At 44.9% G+C, this 18,383-nt stretch overlaps 1 long non-coding RNA gene across 1 annotated transcript in view; it reads right to left on the bottom strand.

The window, feature by feature from the left end:
* LOC144753108 (uncharacterized) overlaps positions 1-13,621 on the bottom strand; it is a 151,491-nt gene extending 137,870 nt beyond the window's left edge. The window contains exons 1-3 of the long non-coding RNA XR_013594200.1: positions 13,554-13,621; positions 13,284-13,435; positions 13,136-13,162 (exon numbers count right to left, since the gene is read on the bottom strand). This is a non-coding gene — a long non-coding RNA (uncharacterized LOC144753108). The remainder of the gene's footprint in view (positions 1-13,135; positions 13,163-13,283; positions 13,436-13,553) is intronic.
* Positions 13,622-18,383: the final 4,762 nt, after the last annotated feature.

Genomic DNA, 18,383 nt, shown 5'->3' with positions numbered 1-18,383 from the left:
CTCAGCCATTTATATTTTCCTCGTGTATTACTCTTTTGGTATCCTCACCAATGAACATGAAGTACTAAACATAATGCATTCACCATTTTTTGCAGAATTGGTCTTTACACACAGCCTCTTTAGGTAAGAAATGCACATGATTACACTTCGAACCCTCTTAGGAATCATTCAGAACATAAATTACATTTAGAAATTCTCCCATTCTTATAGGGATACAACGAAGATATCGCTATTAAGAAGGTATGCATTATTATAATGAGAAATACTGATAAATCAAGAGCTACTGTGGGCACACGTATTAATATAGATATCATTATTCTTCTTGTCTTGTAGTTTTTGCCCCTGAGGAAGGTACACAGTACCGAAATGCATCGGGCGTGTGAAATATTAATGCTGAATACTATTTTGTGAAATGTAACATTGTATATAACACTATGTACAACTGTAAATGAATATGCAATTTACATTGTAGATACGACTTAGAAAAAATAATGGTTTAAGAATCATAAAATGAATTATGGTCAAAACGAAGAAAATTAAAAAGTGTTAACTTTGATTATATTGTGAATTGTTATATGTAACTGAGCAGGTGTAGGAAAACACCGAGTGAAATGTGCATGATTGGACTAACCTACAGGCTAGTCAAAACCATAGTTTGACTCAGGAGTGACAATCCTAACAATCATAGCACCAATATAAAAGAGAGTCTGAATTTCAAACAGAGAGTGCTCCTCGCGCACCCCAAATTCTTGTTACGTTATCTCATAGACATAGAGGTAGTCCTGGGAAGTGAAGTCGATCTGTATGGGTGTCAGCATTTCATCTAAGATTGGGCTCTGCTAAGAGGAGGATTGAGGCAGTGGAAATAACCCGCACCCTTGACTAAGGGCAAGTGGTATAGAATCTGCAAAAGAGGAACGCAGAGTTGGGAGACAGATCCCAGAGGAACAGCATACATTTTTCTGAAGCATTAAAATCATGAAGAAGAATGCCACAGTGGAGTTACATGATCATTCCCAGAATTCTATACAGTAAATAAGGTTTAATTTCCTGCTTACATTTCAGAGCACTTGCCAGATTAACTCCTGAAATCCATCCGTAGAGTACTTCTCATGGCGTGCCAAGGACTGTTTCCTACATACTAACAGGCCAGGCAACTCTTGGTGGCAGATACAAAACATTGAGTGTACTTTTATAAGTATAATACAATACACACATCAGCTGACTACTGCCCAGAATACCACTTCAAGAAAAGTGGATTTGCTGCCCAAAGGCAAACTTTTAGAATGTGGGTTGCTCACGTTGGCCTTCTAGACCCTGTTATAATGATTAAATGAGCCCATGGCAAAACTAGAGAATGGTGTCATCCAGGTGAACTGAAAAAATCCTAAACACTCGGGAAACCTACTTGGTGGACATGCCTTAGGACTCGAAATATCGACCTCCATCTAGTGGCTACTCTCAGGAATGTACAAGCAGCTCAGTGACTGAGAATTACCCACTTGAAACAACATAAGAGATTTGTGATATGTGTCCCTTAAAGATTGTGGCAGACCAGCCATTTGAGGATGGTGCACCAAGACTATTAGCCTAGAAAATGTCAAGGAGTGGGATTTCCAGAACAATCTAGGCAAAGATTATATTTAAAGAGTGAAAGGCCAAAAGGAAGGTGTCAGGCAACTTCCTCATTGCATTGAAGCCTTCACTTACCTTAGCAGTCCGACCACCATTGTTCAGTCCCTCACCTTTCTTGTCCTATCCTCTTGTTCGGTCCCTTCTGTATTTTATTTATTTAACAGGTTTTATATAGCGCTGACTAGACCCAGGTGTATTAGAGGTCTCCACAGGAGCTTAAGGCAGAACGTAAATATAACATTTGTAGAATGCAATAGCAATCAGTACCATTAGAACCAACAAAAAGATGAATCCAGGGGCTATTAACATATAGATAAAGCATGAGCTTGTTCGATCAATGAATAATTAGGTTCAGGTGGGAGGGTAGAGAAAAGAAAAGGGAAAGGGAAGAAGTTTAGGGGGCAGGAGAATGAGGATGGGTAGGGATGAGGTCCAGGAAGGAAGAGAGGGGAGTAAGGGGGAGGAGCACGAGTAGCATGAGGGAGAGAAGTAGGGAGGGGGAATGGAGAGGAGTAAGACATGAGGTCAAAAGAGGGGAATCGGACAGGGGGAATTTGAGAGAGTGTCAGTGAACAAGACCTGTTTTAGGGACCCCAATATTTGTTGAGGAGATGCAGTTTTAGATCCTTTTTGAGGCTGAAGTAGGAGGGGTTACAAAGCAGGTCTTTCGGGAGGCTATTCCAGATGCTAGGAGGGTTACCGGAGAAGGAGTGAGATTGAGTGCGTTTCTTATGTAACAGGGGTGGGACTAAAATGAGGGCATTGGTACTTCTCGTTGGTCAGGAACAGTCCGCTTTGTGGAGTTTATCAGAGAAGTGCCTGGCCTTTTGTCGGGCTTTGAATTGATTCAGCATTCCATTTTAACTCCTCACATCAGTATCAATTCCAAGCAACAGCAGAACCTTCAAATAAAGAGTTGATAACAGGATGTCTGGCTGAAAAACTGGATTCCATACTCAGACTCAATCCAGTACTCTAGCTCAGTCTAGAGAAAGCCTTTAAATTTGCCTTGTCTCCGGTTGGCTGGCCAACACTATAAACTATAACTTTGTGTTGATTGGAGCTGGATGCCTATTCTGCTCCCCCTGAGAACTGAATAACTACTGATTTGAAATGATAGACCTTCACCATACCTGCAGGGACAGGACTGTGGCTTCCTGTATGTTTCGAACTGCAGGCGGCGGGTCCAGATAGGGATGGACCTGTTGAAAGTTGTTGCAGCTTTTCTGTAGACAAGACAAATACCATATGAGATAGATCTTCCATCAAAGCCCACAGAAACTGACTGCAGCCATTCATTGCTGGCCACACCCCAACATTGAGGTTGAGATGTTATGATGCTCAACGAAGAGTGTGTGAAATAAAAGTAAGTGAAACCAATGGTTTTGAGTTAGACCCTGCCAGGGAAGCTCACCCTCTGCATCACAGTGAGACTTGTTTATTTTATTTACATGCCCCTTTCTTACACAGATCGGAATTGATCCCAGACATATGCTCCGGGTGCTGGGCTGCAAACGTGTCCTCACGCCTCACTTTGAGCCCACATCAACTATTGGTTGTATTTCAGAATAGCAATAACACAATATATCACCTGGCATAAATACTGTGTCCTAAATATTGTTTGCAATAATGTAGCTCCCTTTGGTGTAGATTGTCTACCATTAACTCAAATCGGATAATATTTTTAGTAAACAATATTCTGGTGCTATGCACCAGCTCTTACTAGGTTGTGTTGAAGTTCAACAACCACCGGACATGTGTTTGAATCAAGAGTGTGTTGACCACCCACAGTCATAACTTCATCCCTTACTGCAAATTCTGATGCTAAGCGGAAGTACAAAGTGGGATTGGAGGGACTCCCGAGGACAAGGACTGATTGAAACTTTTGATATTAGAGGCTTCAGTGAAGCAGGCCAGGGCGTAGTCAAAGCACTGAAGGACTGCTTTCAAGCTGCAGGTGAAACATCTGTACCAACTAATTAATAAAACATCCTATTTGGGTGGAGGGGTGGGGGCAGCTCTGGTGAGGGTGGGTGGCAGTTGGTTGTAGGTAGCAGCAGGCGAGAGGTACCAGGGCAATTAAAAGACTGTACATAGGTAAAAGCTAGGCACAGGGCTGTATCTGCTTGTGGGGACACGAAAAAGAGGTACCAGATTGATCTGCCTAACCCTTTGTTGGAGCATTAACATTGTTCTTCTCGAGCGAAGGGCTCATGAAGCTCACACTCTATCTGCTAAACCGCGAGAGGTTCTACCTTGTGACACTTATAAAGTTAAAAATAAAGCACTTGTGTGACACAACTTCACACACACCTACTCAGTCAGTACTTAATTTGTAAAAGAAAGAGTGCCAGTCCCTAAAGCTCTGCTCAGAAGCCTGTTGTCGGTGCAATTAAAGGTCGGCGTGCTGAATACTGGTAGCCTTAAATCCACCTCATGCCTCGCTAATCCACTACCAGGCCTTGCAGGTTCCTGCGGTCTCCCTTTGTGACCAGTGCTTAATTTGAGGCCTAGGTTGATGGTGCAGGCCCCCGGATCTCATTTTTGGGTAGCTTTATATAGAGCAAGAGAGGAAAACACACAAAACGGAAAGACAGAGGAACAGGGACGTCAATTCACCAAAATGCTTTGGGTAGCGTACATGACATCATGTACCATTTTACATTAACTTTCTCTCACACACACACATGCGTACACATGCACACATATTTGCACACTCCTTACCGACCCCAACACCACCCTCAGTGGAACACTCATCTACAGACCCTTCGGTCCACGGGCTCAGTTCAGCTACTCCATCACCGACCTCGCCAGCACCCACGCACTCGCCTCTATGGACTACATCCTCCACCTGGACCTGAACTTCCACCTCAAGAACAATAACGACGCCAACTCCGCCACCCTGATCGCCAACCTCGCCAACCTCGGCCTCAAACAACTCGTCAATTAATCAATCAATCATACCACTTGTATAGCGCACTACTCACCTGGAAGGGTCTCAAGGTGCTTGGGGGAAGGGGGCCGCTACTGCTCGAACAGCCAGGTCTTGAGTTGTCTCCTGAAGGCGAGGTGGTCCTGGGTCAGCCAACGGTGGATGGAGGGGGAGTTCCATGTCTTGGCCGTCAGGTAGGAGAAGGATCTGCCCCCACCCATGCCGCCAGCCACACGCTGGACCCCGTCTTCTCCACAGGCACCCACGTAGCCTTCAATCACACCATCAAACTCCACTGGACCGACCACCGCTGCATTAATTTCACCTTCAAGAAACCAACCACGCACCACCACACCCAACAGCTGCCTCGCCGCTGCTGGAGCAAAGTCACCGAAGACCGGCTGATCACCACTCTTGCCCAGAACCCACCCACCGACCCCACCAACCCAGACGCCGCAGCCCGCAACTTCAGACAGTGGATTGACAACTGCGCCAACACCCTCGCCCGCTCAAGAAACCATCCAACAGCCATGCCAGCAAGAGCGCCACCTTGTTCACTGACGAGCTCCAGACTTCCAAACGCGCATGCCGGAAACTGGAGAAAATATTACTCCACGAACGCACACCGGACAACCACACAGACCACAAGGACGCCACCCCAAGACATCACCACCTCATCAGATTAGCCAAGAGATCCTCCTTCAAAGACCGCTTGGACAACAACGCATACGACAGCAAAGAGCTCTTCAGCATCGTAAAGGAACTCTCCAACCCCAGTGCCAACGCCAACGACATCCCACCCTCACAACAACTGTGCGACTCACTAGCCGTCTTCTTCCATCACAAGATCGCTGACATCCACGACAGCTTCCACAACCGCCCTGACTATGCCAGACTCCACCTCCCCTGTGAACACCACCAGTGCCATCTGCCTGACCTCCTGGTCCAACGTCAACGACGAGGAGACACGCAAGGTCATGAAATCCATCCACTCAGGATCTCCGTCAAACCTGTGCCCACACAACGTATTCAACAAAGTGGACGCAGCCATCGCACCCCAACTACGGAAGGTCATCAACATCTGCTTCGAAACAGCAACATTCCCTGAAAGCTGGAAGCACGCCGAAATCAACACTCTCCTCAAGAAGCCCAAGGCGGACCCCAAGGACCTCAAGAACTTCTGGCCCATCACACTGCTCCCGTTTCCGGCAAAAGTCATCGAGAAAATCGTGAACAGGCAATTGGCCCGCCACCTGGAAAACAACAACATCTTGGACCCGTCCCAGTCCGGGTTCAGATGAAACCACAGCACCGAGACAGCCCTCATCGCCGCCACAGATGACATCAGGCGCCAACTAGACAACGGCAAAACATCAGCCCTCATCCTCCTGGACCTGTCGGCCGCCTTCGACACAGTCTGTCATCGCACTCTAAAGACACGCCTCCTAGAAGCTGGAATCCAAGAGAAGGCCCTTGACTGGACCATGTCCTTCCTCTCCGGCAGAACCCAGAGTGTCCGCCTCCCACCCTTCCGATCCGAAGCCACCGACATCATCTGTGGCGTCCCCCAGGGCTCATCCCTCAGCCCGACGCTGTTCAACATCTAAATGGCCCCCCTCGCACAAGTGGCCCGCCATCACAACCTCAACATCATCTCCTACGCCGACGACACCCAGCTCATCCTTTCCCTCACCAAGGACCCACACACCGCCAAAACCAACCTCCACAAGGGAATGAAGCCCATCGCCGACTGGATGAAGCTGAACTCGGACAAGACGGAGTTACTCATCCTCGGACCCACCCCCTCTGCCTTGGACCACTCCTGGTGGCCGACCACGCTGGCAACAGCACCAACACCCACCAACCATGCATGCAAAATAGGATTCATCCTCGACTCCTCCCTCTCCATGGCTAAACAGGACAACGCCGTCTCCTCCTTCTGCTACAACACCCTCTGCATGCTCCGCCGGATCTACAAGTGGATCCCGACCGAAACAAGAAGAACGGTGACACAGGCCCTCGTCAGCAGCAGACTGGACTACGACAATGCACTTCACGCAGGAATCCCAGCCTACAACGCATCCAAAACGCCTCCGCCTGACTGATCGTCAACGTCCCCCGCCGCAGCCACATCACCCCCCACCTGAGAGACCTACACTGGCTCCCCGTTGACAAGAGGATCACCTTCAAGCTCCTCACCCACGCACACAAGCACTCCACAACACCTTAACAGCAGACTCAGCTTCTACACCCCCACCCGCCAGCTCCGCTCCGCCAGCCTCGCTCTCGCCGCTGTCCCCCGCATCCAACGAACGACCTCCAGCGGCAGATCCTTCTCCAACCTCGCCGCCAAGACCTGTAACACCCTCCCTGCCCACATACGGCAGACCCAAGACCTACTCGCCTTCAGAAGACTGCTCAAGACCTGGCTCTTTGAGCAGTAGCAACACCCCCCTCCCCACAGCGCCTTGAGACCCTCGCGGGTAAGTAGCGCACTCTACAAGTACTTTGATTGATTGATTGATCTGTCCCTATGTACCTCACACTAAGTTTGCCACCTCTGATGCCAGTGGTTCCAAAACAAATGCCAGCGGTCTCAAAGGGCAAGACAGGGGTCACATCTGATCCCTAAGAGACGTCCATGCGGAGAAAAAGAAAGATGCATAAAGCATCATAAACGAAGAAGTTTAGCACTGTTTTTGACAGATTTCATTCATTCTCTACATTCATCTTACAAATGTGTGTGATTTTCTATTACTTGCTCTCTGTAAATATCCGATGTGGACAAATAAGTGTCAGTCCCCTAGGGCTGATGATGGGTGTTACCCTGAAACTGGTCCCATGATGCTTGTTTCTGGTCCAGGGAAGACCTGGCTTAGCAGTTCGGGCTGGACTATTCCCATGAAGCCCAGGGTCAAGACTGATTTGCATATATCTGGCTCTGAACTGGGGTGGCAAAGTGAGCAAAATAATGATGATGGATTAAACCCAGATCTGTGACTGGGGGTGAGTGTCTGAAAAGTTTCAGCGCTCCGTCCATCATCTCCTTGTGTTTGTTTTGTTTACCATAATTTGGCAGGGTATGCTCAGACATGGGTCCCTTGCTCAATTTGCCACTAGATTCAAGCTAGCCTGGCTAATGAGGGGTGTTATCCCTAAACCGGTCCCAGGACGCTTGTTTCTGGTTCATGGAAGACCTGGCTTGGCAGTTCAGGCTGGACTGTTCCCATGAGGCACAGGGTCAAGACTGATTTGCATATGGATGAGTCTGAACTGAGGTGGCAAAGTGAGCTACAGAATGATGATGGATTCAACCCAGATCTGTGACTGGGGGTGAGTGTCTGAAAAGTTTCAGCGCTCTGTCCATCATCTCCTTGTGTTTGCTTTGTTCACCCTAAGTTGGCAGGGTATGCTCACACTTGGGTCCCTTGCTCACTTTGCCACTGGATTCAAGCTAGTCTGGCTGATTAGTGGTGTTACCCCTAAACCGGTCCCAGGATGCTTGTTTCTGGGCTGGACTGTTCCCATGAGGCACAGGGTCAAAACTGATTTACATACAGCTGGGTCTGACATGTTGTGGCGGAGTGAGCTAAAGAATGATGATGAATTCAACCCAGATCTGTGACTGGGGGTGAGTGAAAGACTGGTACAGCAAACATCCAAAACCTAGAAATCTCCCCTTTGCTAGGGTGCACACAGTCACATTAATTTTGTGAGCATAGAAACTTTATGACCACATTCCAACCAGTCTGGACATACAAGACTATGAAGGAGTAGGGATGTTGTCAACAAGACCTTCAAGATACCCCAAGGAATTTTCTCTATGACTTTTGATTCCAAATATATTAGAGTTTGAAGAAAATGGAAGTAAATAAACCTTAAACTATGATTCTTAACACAAATTCCTTTGACTGTGAGGTATTACTGGGGTATTTAATAATTTGAGAAGTATCAACCGAGAGAGAGAGGAAAAAGCATATGCTAGTTCACTTCCCCTGTTGAGTATGCAAAGATCAATGGGAACTAGCTACAGAGTAGAAGCTCCATGTGTATGTTTGTAAATGGAAAAACATTAGTTTTTTGTTTAGGAAGACCCTCACCCACCAACCTAGTTGGTGGCATGCTTCATCATCGGGTCCCACCCAAGGCCCCGACTGCACCTTGGGTGTGCTTTGATGCCTGATTACAGCAGAGCAGGCTGTGTGCAGTGAGTGTGCTTTGATGCCTGATTACAGCGGAACAGGTTGTGTGCAGTGAAAGTGCAAAGTGTATAAGTTAAAAAACTGTCCAAAGGGTCCTAGATGCTCAAAGAACTATTTTAATAGTGGGCCCTTGGCTGCCTAAAAAACTGAGAAGCGGATATTACTGGAGGTAATTTATGGCTACAATATCACGTGTGGTCAACATGTTTCAGCCAGGTCTCAGTGCTAAACTTGCTTTCATCAGGACCTATGTGAGTGGTAATTAGTGGTGGTCTAACTGTGTGTTTTCAGACCAAAATGTGTTGTACGCGCTAAGGTGCGATAATTGGAAGAGGATGGTTCCCTCTAGTAGCTCAATACCTGTTTAGGATAAAAAAGACAGACAAAGACATACAAACATAAACATTTGAAATAAATGGCTTCATTTGCCACACTAATTTATGTGACTGAGTAACATCGTGTCCGTGCTCATATGCAGTAAATGAGCGATTGTGAGGGCGGAACTTGATGTTGGGTGAAGATGTCGTCGAATTATGCACTACTGTGCAGTTGTTCAATAGCGTTAGTTTTTCTTACTCTGAAATTTTCAGAAATGAGCCCCAGGAGTTTTGTGGGGGACCAGACCTATTGTCACACTGCGTGTTTTGAGGAAAAGAACTGTGCTTGGCACACTGTGCATGGACGTGCACAAAGTGCCCCTTTACACTGCGACTTGTGCTGTGGCCCTTTTCCTGGGCTGCAGCTCAAGCTGCAATGTAAAGGTGCACTTATCCGACCGCCAGCAAGGCGCTGTCATCATGATTCGGTGGTCGGACCCACTAACTGAATGTTGAACGGTCTCCTGACCGTCGCAACAGGGGTCGGCGGTCCAACTGTCGAGTATCGTAATGGGCCCCAATGTTATTTCCGTCTCTCACTGTCCCTGCCAAAGACCACATATGCTAAGGCATGAGTGCCAGAGCCGAAGCAGAGAAAACAGAGACACAGGAGCCCACAATTCACCTCGTCATTTCTGGGGCAGAGGAGGTCCACAGGTTGTAGTGATTCTGTACAAGTCAAAGAGATGCCTTAAAAAATGTGTCATTGGGAAACTGAATATAACTGTAATTGTGAAGTCATATGCCTCAATATCTCTGTATAACCAGCTCTCTGTGCTTAGAGAGGTATATGGAATTCCTAAAAGCTAAACATATGGGCACATAAATATCTTGCCTAATGCATACACACTTACACATCTTCTTTTGTTTAGAATGATCACCTGAAGCAATGCCGCAATAGAATGAGTACAATTTCTACTTGTCTTCCATATAATTAGAAAATAACGAACACCATTAGCACCCCCAAGTTCCTACACATAAAAAAATATATATATACAGACACTTGAAATCTAATATTTTGTTAATTGTGTTCATTAATATTTATATACATGTGAAATGTCTTCTTAGGATTCTGTCCTTTTCCATCAGAGGAACTCATGGCAGAACATATATCACCTGTCTCTAGATTTTGAACAAATGCCCGAGAAAAAGTTCAATGTTCCTCTTCAAATCACATACAGCTTTAGGATACTTTTCTGTAAACCAGAAGGTCAGTAACCCAGGGGCATATTATCAACAGTTAGCGATATTTATCGCTAACTGAGCTTAGCGTTCGTTTTTTTAACGCCGCGCTTCGCCGAATATTATCGATGAGATAACGTCCTATTACCAACGTTTATCTCAAAAGCGATAATATTGCAGGCGTTAGCGTGAATATCGCTGGAAAATCAGCGGTGTTTACGCATTAGCGTGCAAATGCTGTTAGCCATGTTATCCACCTCCCATTGGATAACATGGCTAAGAACTGGTATTTGCAGGCGTTAGCATTTGGCGATATTCGCGCTTAGCGCAAATATTTCTATCGCTTCGCCTTTCTTGGTAATAGGTGATAGCGAGGTTAGCGACTGCTTTCCGTCACTAACCGGTTGGGTACGCCCACTTTGCATGTCATTAGCGATAAATATCGCTGACATGCAAAGCGGGCCCCAAACCGCACGATATCGCCTACAAGCTTGGTAATAGGGCGATGTAATTATCGTCGCTTAGCGGCTGAAAACGGCTGCTAAAGCGGCGATAATTCAATATCGCCACCCTTGGTAATATGCCCCCCAATCCTTTAAGAACTAGTGATCATGACGCGTGAAAATCAACAAACATGTGGAGCTCTCGCTGCAGCAACACTGTAGCACAATTGCCTAGCAGGATGCACTACAGGGAAAGTTATATCTGAAGATCCAAGATGCACACTGTCTCTCTAGATATGTGTGAGTCAATTTCCCACTTTGGAAAGTGGCTCACTGTCAGTGTTGTACCGTACGGTGCATTCCCAACCCAAGTGCAGCTTAAACTCAGTTAGTTCCAACACTCTGTAATGCCAGCCAATCTTTACTTCACCGATAGGCATCCAGCATTGATGGCATGGATAACCTCAAGTACTTCCTCCTTCATAAGCTCTACCTGCAGCCCTGCCTCCTGACAAACAGCAGCTTTCCACCTGCCAGGGTCTAAATGACCCCATGAGTCGAGCTGTAATATTGCACCTGAGAACAGAGTGGCCTCAGGGGTACGGGAAAATTTGACACGTGGGAAGTGGAAAGTGGTCAAAAGACTGATTTGAGCTATATTTATGGGATTTCTCAAGAAAAATTGAACAAGACCCTAAAACACAAGGCACGTATTAATACATGTCCTGGCTAAGACCATCTGACTTGCCCTACATTTGGCCTTCCTTTAACCCACTTCGCTGCAATTTACTTGATGCTAAATGATTTCAGCTCCAGTGACAGCTCTGGAACTATACAGGTCATTAAAGCTCCAAACACTATCATTGGCCCAAATAAGGAATGAATCCAAACCACATCTCCATCTGAGATCTGCATAGCAGGCACCCTAAGCGCAATATCTCTGGAACACTAATGACCAGCCTTCTAATGGCAGCTGTTCTTCCCAGGCCTTCTGCTACCTAGCTGATTATACATGCATTAGTGATTATGTTTAGGGCTCCCGGTTTTATAGCATTTACTTTTTTTTACATTTCCGTCTGTATTTATCCATATTTATTTGTTGTCAACTTTATGTGTATTTATCCACATTTATTAGAGATTTTGTGAAAAAAATAAAGCAGAAACTGGTATATTTTCACATTTATTTGAAGTGACAGTCAAGCGCACACAACAGTATTAATGATATAAGTAATCAAGTTGAAATCATTCACAGGATAAGATCACACACGAATGTTCTTTTCGTTCCTGTTTTAATGAGTCTGTGAATGTTTCTCCTATCTAGGAGATCCATACAAAAGGAAACCAGCCGACACGTGTTTCGTCAGTTGTGGTAATAACCCCTGACTCTTCAGGGCTGGAAGTGATACAAAGGGAATGTTTTAGCTGTGTTACTACGGCGAAACATTTTGAAAAGTGAGAGTGAATTAAAAAGGGAATGACCAGTGTATGTGGAAACCACAAAGAAAAGGTGATGTGGAAAGGCAAAATGAGTGACTGGCACTTCTAAAAAGAACACCTAAAGTGAAGAACTGTACATGAAAGTGGCCTAACCAAGTGACGCGTGTCAGAAGGACTTCCACATGAGATCTGCAACATACTAATGTCAGTGAGCGCAGAAAGAAGAAATATATGTATGAACACAGAGAGTCGAAACTTCAGTAGCGAATATTGTCTTAGCTAAGTAGCTGTAGTGGACGGAGAAACAAACCTTGTAGAAAAACATTATCCACGAACTAAGAATGGGTGAAGTGATGTGCAACCCGTGCCGTGATTTCTTTATGCTTGAATAAATATAATATCTTCATCGAAATTTTAACAGTCAAAAGAAAGCTATGTATATATCTAATTGACATGCTGCCCTAGATATCATAGTTCACTGTTTCCAAAAGAATTTGTCTTAGTGTCAAGTGCACATACAGTTGCGGGTTTAAAAGATAGGGTAGTACATGATGATATACGTTCTGCAGTATTTACATTACATTAACACATGTTACACCTGGTTTAGTGAGAAAACTGTACAACTGTACAACGGGGAGAACAGATCTACAATCTTGCAACTGATGGAGAAAAACATTGCGTGGGTATAACTGAACATAATCAGACCATTGCCAATATCAAAACTAATACATAATGTAAAATACTGAGGACAAGAGTTATCAACTGTATATAACATTAAACTAAAGAAAATCTGCCATGTGTAGGTCTGGGAGAATGAAGTGGGGAAAATGAGTAATCCGAAAAACATAACAGGCGATGTTTGAGTAAGGGTGGAGAAAAGAAGGAAAATAAAAAGAAAAGTCAGAATTCTAAGAAGAGAGCGATTACCTGAGAAAGTATGGAGTTTTGCGAAATCTGTATGTTGGGAAAAGGGAAATAGAAAAAGGTATGGTGATAAGTAAGAAGAGCATGAGGTTAAATATGTCATGCCTTCATTAGTAAGGCGAAAAAAGTATATACGGGTAGTGTGACTCACCCGCAGGACGGTGATAATTCCAACCCGTTCCTGTACGGGTAATTTAATATCAGTGTGCAACGGTCCGCACATGAAAAATTTAAGGTCTTATCGTAAAAAAGCGTGTTGCTCTGACAATGGCGGGTTATGCCAATTGTCACTTCATGAAACAGCTGTACGGGAGACAAAAGTAGGATAACGGGATTAAACCAACTGAATACCAATAAGGTATGGGCAGCAGGAGGAAAAAGGGCAGAAGAGGGAGAGAAATGGTACTCGGTGTAGTCTTACCGGTATGCCGTAGGTGTGACGTGAAGGGTCTTTTCCGGATACGGGAAACACCCTGTTCTATGTTTGCCGGACTCTTATAAAGCCCAGCATGCATTGCTAACGGTAAAAAAAAAAAACTAGAACGTCAACCAATAAATATGCAGTCATGCTTGAATGCCTGCCAGGTTTCAGTGATATGAACACCTGCAGAAGATAAATCAATGCACTTATGTTAAAATATGCACATTTCAGCATCAGCCTTGTGCACATCTACTGCAGTTTAAGCCTTTTTACTAAAATGTCTTTCTTTTTAACCCCCTTACCTATCAATCTACGCAGTTATCGGCTTGGCAGCCATGGCAAAGTGTATTTAGAATTGCTCGAAAAGCACCCAATTTCTGTTTTTATCCACATTTAAAAATAAATACAGACAAGAACATAAATGGTTTTCTGTCTGTATGTATCTGTAAAAATCAGTAACAACGGAAAACAGGGAGTCTTAATTATGTTCTAAGTGTAAATGTAAGTGGATATAGCTCTTCATTCTGCATGTGACCATTAGAAATGGCTGAAAAATGTGGAATACAGGGTCTAGGGAGGGGCAAAGAGGGTTTTAGGGAGTGACAGGAATAAACAAAATGCACACCAACAAAAGAGTAAGGGCCATATTATCAAGTAATTGCGATAATGATCGCAAAGCGCGCTTAGCGCGTTTTTGTCTATCGCCGTCTATCGCTGAATTACATCGCCGTGTTATCGGTGTATTAGCACACTTTGCAATGTTCAAACCAGCGATAGACTTCGATAAGGATCATTAGCGTGTGAAATCAAGCAATGATTTCACAGCGCTAATGAAAAGCTTGTAAATATGGGAGTGTGGACCTAATCTGTCAATCCACTTCCCATTAAAAAGATAGCTAAGTCAGGATTTTACCTGACGTTAGATTCCTGCAATAACGGCTGTTGGCGCGGCTATTTTTATCGCATCGCGTGTCCGGGTCCAGCTTGCTAATAGCGCGATGTTGTCTTTGCGACTATTTTGCTGTTGTTTTCTGAAGGAACGCCTACTTTGCATCTAATTAGCGATGCGAGGCAAGTCGTTAGTAAAACTGCTGCTAACATGTGCTAATGCATGTTAGCGGCGCATTGATGATATTTCGTGGAGAAAATTGCGATTATCCAGGCTAGTATTCCCCCTATTTCGCATACAGTACCCCTAGAGGAGATTTCCAGTAATCCATCTTTTCTGAATCATTTTGCGGAGATATGTCACAACACACTCCTCGATTTAATAACCTGTGTCAAGTTGGGCTCTCCAAAGGACTGCTGCCCTCCCTTTGTCCTAAGGGACATTTTCTTGGCCCTACCGAACAGCATCCTCCCTTTTATCAAAGAATCCCTTAGTAAGGGTGAAGTTCCTGGTGCCCTGAAAGACCCCACGTTAGTCCCTCTTTTAAAGAAACCTGGGGCAGATCCCTCAAACCCTTCTAACTACCGCCCTATCTCCCTCCTCCCCTATTTGGCTAAGATCCTGGAGGCCCATGTGGCGAGGTGTCTCTCCAACTTCATCGAAAACTCAGGATTTTTAGAGCCTAACCAAGCCGGTTTTCGGCCGGCTCACTCGACAGAGTCAGTCATTCTGGCAGTATTGGACACATTGAGAGCAAATGCGGACAAGGGGGTCCCCCAGGCCCTCGTGCTTCTGGATTTAACTTTAAACTCCTAAATGCTGTTCTAGGAGGCTACACCAGGTAGGGGAGAGATGCACGTTTACACCTAGGAATAAATTAAGTCTAGCAAAAAGTGTTAAACTTCTCCTGAGTGTACCTGTAGATTTGCAAGAGATAGGGGCCCAAAGTGAGGTCCTAGCATATATGTATGTTTAATATCCCATTTCTCTCTCCCCACTCCTGCTACTGGCCATCATACCTTAGAGTATGTTGCAACTGGTGGGTATGGTGAGAGGCAGAAAACAATCTGGCTCTCGTTGGATTCTGCACACAAAGTTAATGCAACATGACAGCTTCTTGGTCAAGCTTTCCAGGAGGTTAAAAGAAGCTTTTGAGCCCAAACCCTCCACCTCAGAATGTGTATTTACTTGGAATAAACCAGTCAACATTCAGTTTCAATGGGCATCCTTATTCCTGAATCATGTACTGATATGCAAGGTATGGAAGAGTTCTTGGGCCAGATGTAGGTAATTCTATTTTACCGATTCATAAATACCGAATTTTACCGATTCGGTATTTATGAATCGGTAAAATAGAAGGGGGGTAATTCTATTTTACCGATTCATAAATACCGAATTTTACCGATTCGGTATTTATGAATCGGTAAAATAGAAGGGGGGAGATTTAGGTAAATTCGGTAATTGAATTACCGAATCTGTAAAAATCGGTATTTACCGAATCGGTAAATACCGATTCGGTAATGCCCATTGATTCCTATGGGCCTTGAAGCCCATAGGAATCAATGGGCATTACCGAATCGGTATTTACCGATTCGGTAAATACCGATTTTTGCAAGGGTGCAGGGGGTGTCACTTTGACACCCTCTAGCACCCCGAATACAGGCATGTGTGCCATGTGGCACACAGACATGCCCTAAGGGCATGTCTGTCTGTCACATGGCATAGGTGTGCATGCACACATGTGCATGCACACCTGGATTCGGCATTTTACCACCCAATTGGATTGGGTGGTAAAATACCGAATCTGTAAGGCCTTTGGGACTCAGAAGAGTCCCACCTACATTTGGATTTACCGAATCGGTAAAATTACCGATTCGGTATTTTACAGAATCGGTAAATTTACCGATTCGGTAAATTTACCGATTCTGTAAAATAAATGCACCTACATGCCAATTCTTAAATACCGGTCGGTAACGGCCGAAATCGGCCGTTACCGACCGGTATTTTGGCTCCTACATCTGGCCCCTTATCTCATGCTGCTTCAATGGAGGACACACTGTGGTGAAAAATAGCCATAAAAATTTTTTTTAATGTGAATTGTACTTTGGGATATTTTCTCAATTGAGCAGCTCTGTGATCAACATAAACAACTGACCTTCAACAGCTTTGATGAAATGGTCACTTTATGGCCAATAGGCTGGAGGCATCCCAAGCAAATAATTCTGAGATCTTAAGAAGTTCAATAGTTTATGAACCCTTTCCAAATCTCTCCGAAGCTTTGCGAAAAAGATCTGCGAAGTACATAAGGGCACCCCATTTGGAAAGGTCTGACACCACCGTTACAATGTGATACAAAACAGAAGTTAGAGAAGTAAAATAACCCCATTTTGAACCAAAGCTCCGAAGGCACCATGTGTTGCATGTGAGCCTGATCCTCCATAGAAGAGTACCATTATCCCATCCATCCAAGCATCTGTACATCATCATTTCATCCTTCATATATCTGCTGATATCCACTATTCTGAAATCCTTCATTCAAAATTTCACCATACAATGTATCCAATGGCCATTCCATCCATCTATCTTTCTGTTCACACATCTATCATCTATGCATGCATCCCTCCACCCATACATCCATCATTTGACTTATCCATCCATCAATAATCCCTTTCAGCCATCAATTGCTCCTTTTGTGGATACATTCATCCATCTATCCTCTTAGATTTCCATTTACTTTGACATCCTTCCATCCTCCCAGATTTCTATTTACGCTGCCATCCTTTCATCAACCCATCCATCCTCTCAGATTTCCATTTAAACTGCAATCCAATTTACTCTGCCATCCACTCATCTACACATCCTTTAACTCTCTCAGCCACCCACCAAGCCACCCATACTCTCACCCGCTCATCCACACATCTTTTCGCCAACGTATTCACCCTTCCTTTCACCCATCCATCCTTTCATGCATCTATCCTCTCACACACAATCCATGCTTTTACGCATTCATCCATCCATCCTTTTACCCACTCATCCATCCGTTCACCCACTCATCCAGCCATCCTTTTTCATCAACCCATGCTTTCACCCACTTATCCATCCATCCTTTCTCCCTCTAATGCATATACTCGTCCATCTTTCGCTCCCTTTTCTAGCAACCCACCGTTCTATCTTCGTTTTAGTTAGTTATGATCTCTTAGTTGCAGATAAGAGACCCATAAAAAACCCATCCCAGCTGTAGCTGCTCGAGCGGGAAAGGAGGGGGGGTCACAACGCCCCTCGACACAAATCCTGAAACCAAATATTGGGATATAATCTAGTATTTTATTAATGTCTTTAATCGTCCACACATGTACCCTATTTAAGGATAAAGTCATAGAAACATAGACAAAGTATTACACCGCCATCTGAATGTACTTGGAAGGTTTTTTTTCTATTGATAAACATCAGGGGTTCAGCCACTCCCCTTCCAATCTTGAAAGGGATTCGATCATTTTTAGGTCTCGACCTCTGCCAATGCGCTTGCGCATTGGAGATGTCGAGACTTATAGAGTTGGATCCACAAAAGCTAAACCAGGCGGATTGCGCCGAGTGCATGTGCCCGTGCACGCGCTTGCCATTTGCTCCTCGAGCCGCCTGCCTCCCATCATTGCATCAGACCCGCCACAGCAATGCCGAGAGCTTCACTTCAAAGGAATCCGCTCCCCCGCCCCCTGCTTCACACTTCAAAGGAATGCGCCCCCCGCCCCCGCAATGCCGAGAGCATTTACCGGCCGCTTTTAATTTAATTTCGCGGCCACTTTTCATTTAATTTCGCGGCCGCTTTTAAGTATCCTGTGTGTCTTTTACGCTTGTTTCATTTTGCTTCCCAGCAGTTTCTTTCCAGCATTCATCGTAGTACAACACACCACATTTTACGCTGCACTTCGGCATTCCATTCA

Source organism: Lissotriton helveticus, chromosome 5_1 (assembly GCF_964261635.1).
Source record: "Lissotriton helveticus chromosome 5_1, aLisHel1.1, whole genome shotgun sequence".
NCBI lineage: Eukaryota > Metazoa > Chordata > Amphibia > Caudata > Salamandridae > Lissotriton > Lissotriton helveticus.
Note: the sequence above shows the minus strand (reverse complement) of the source record. Positions and strands in the feature narration are given on the sequence as shown.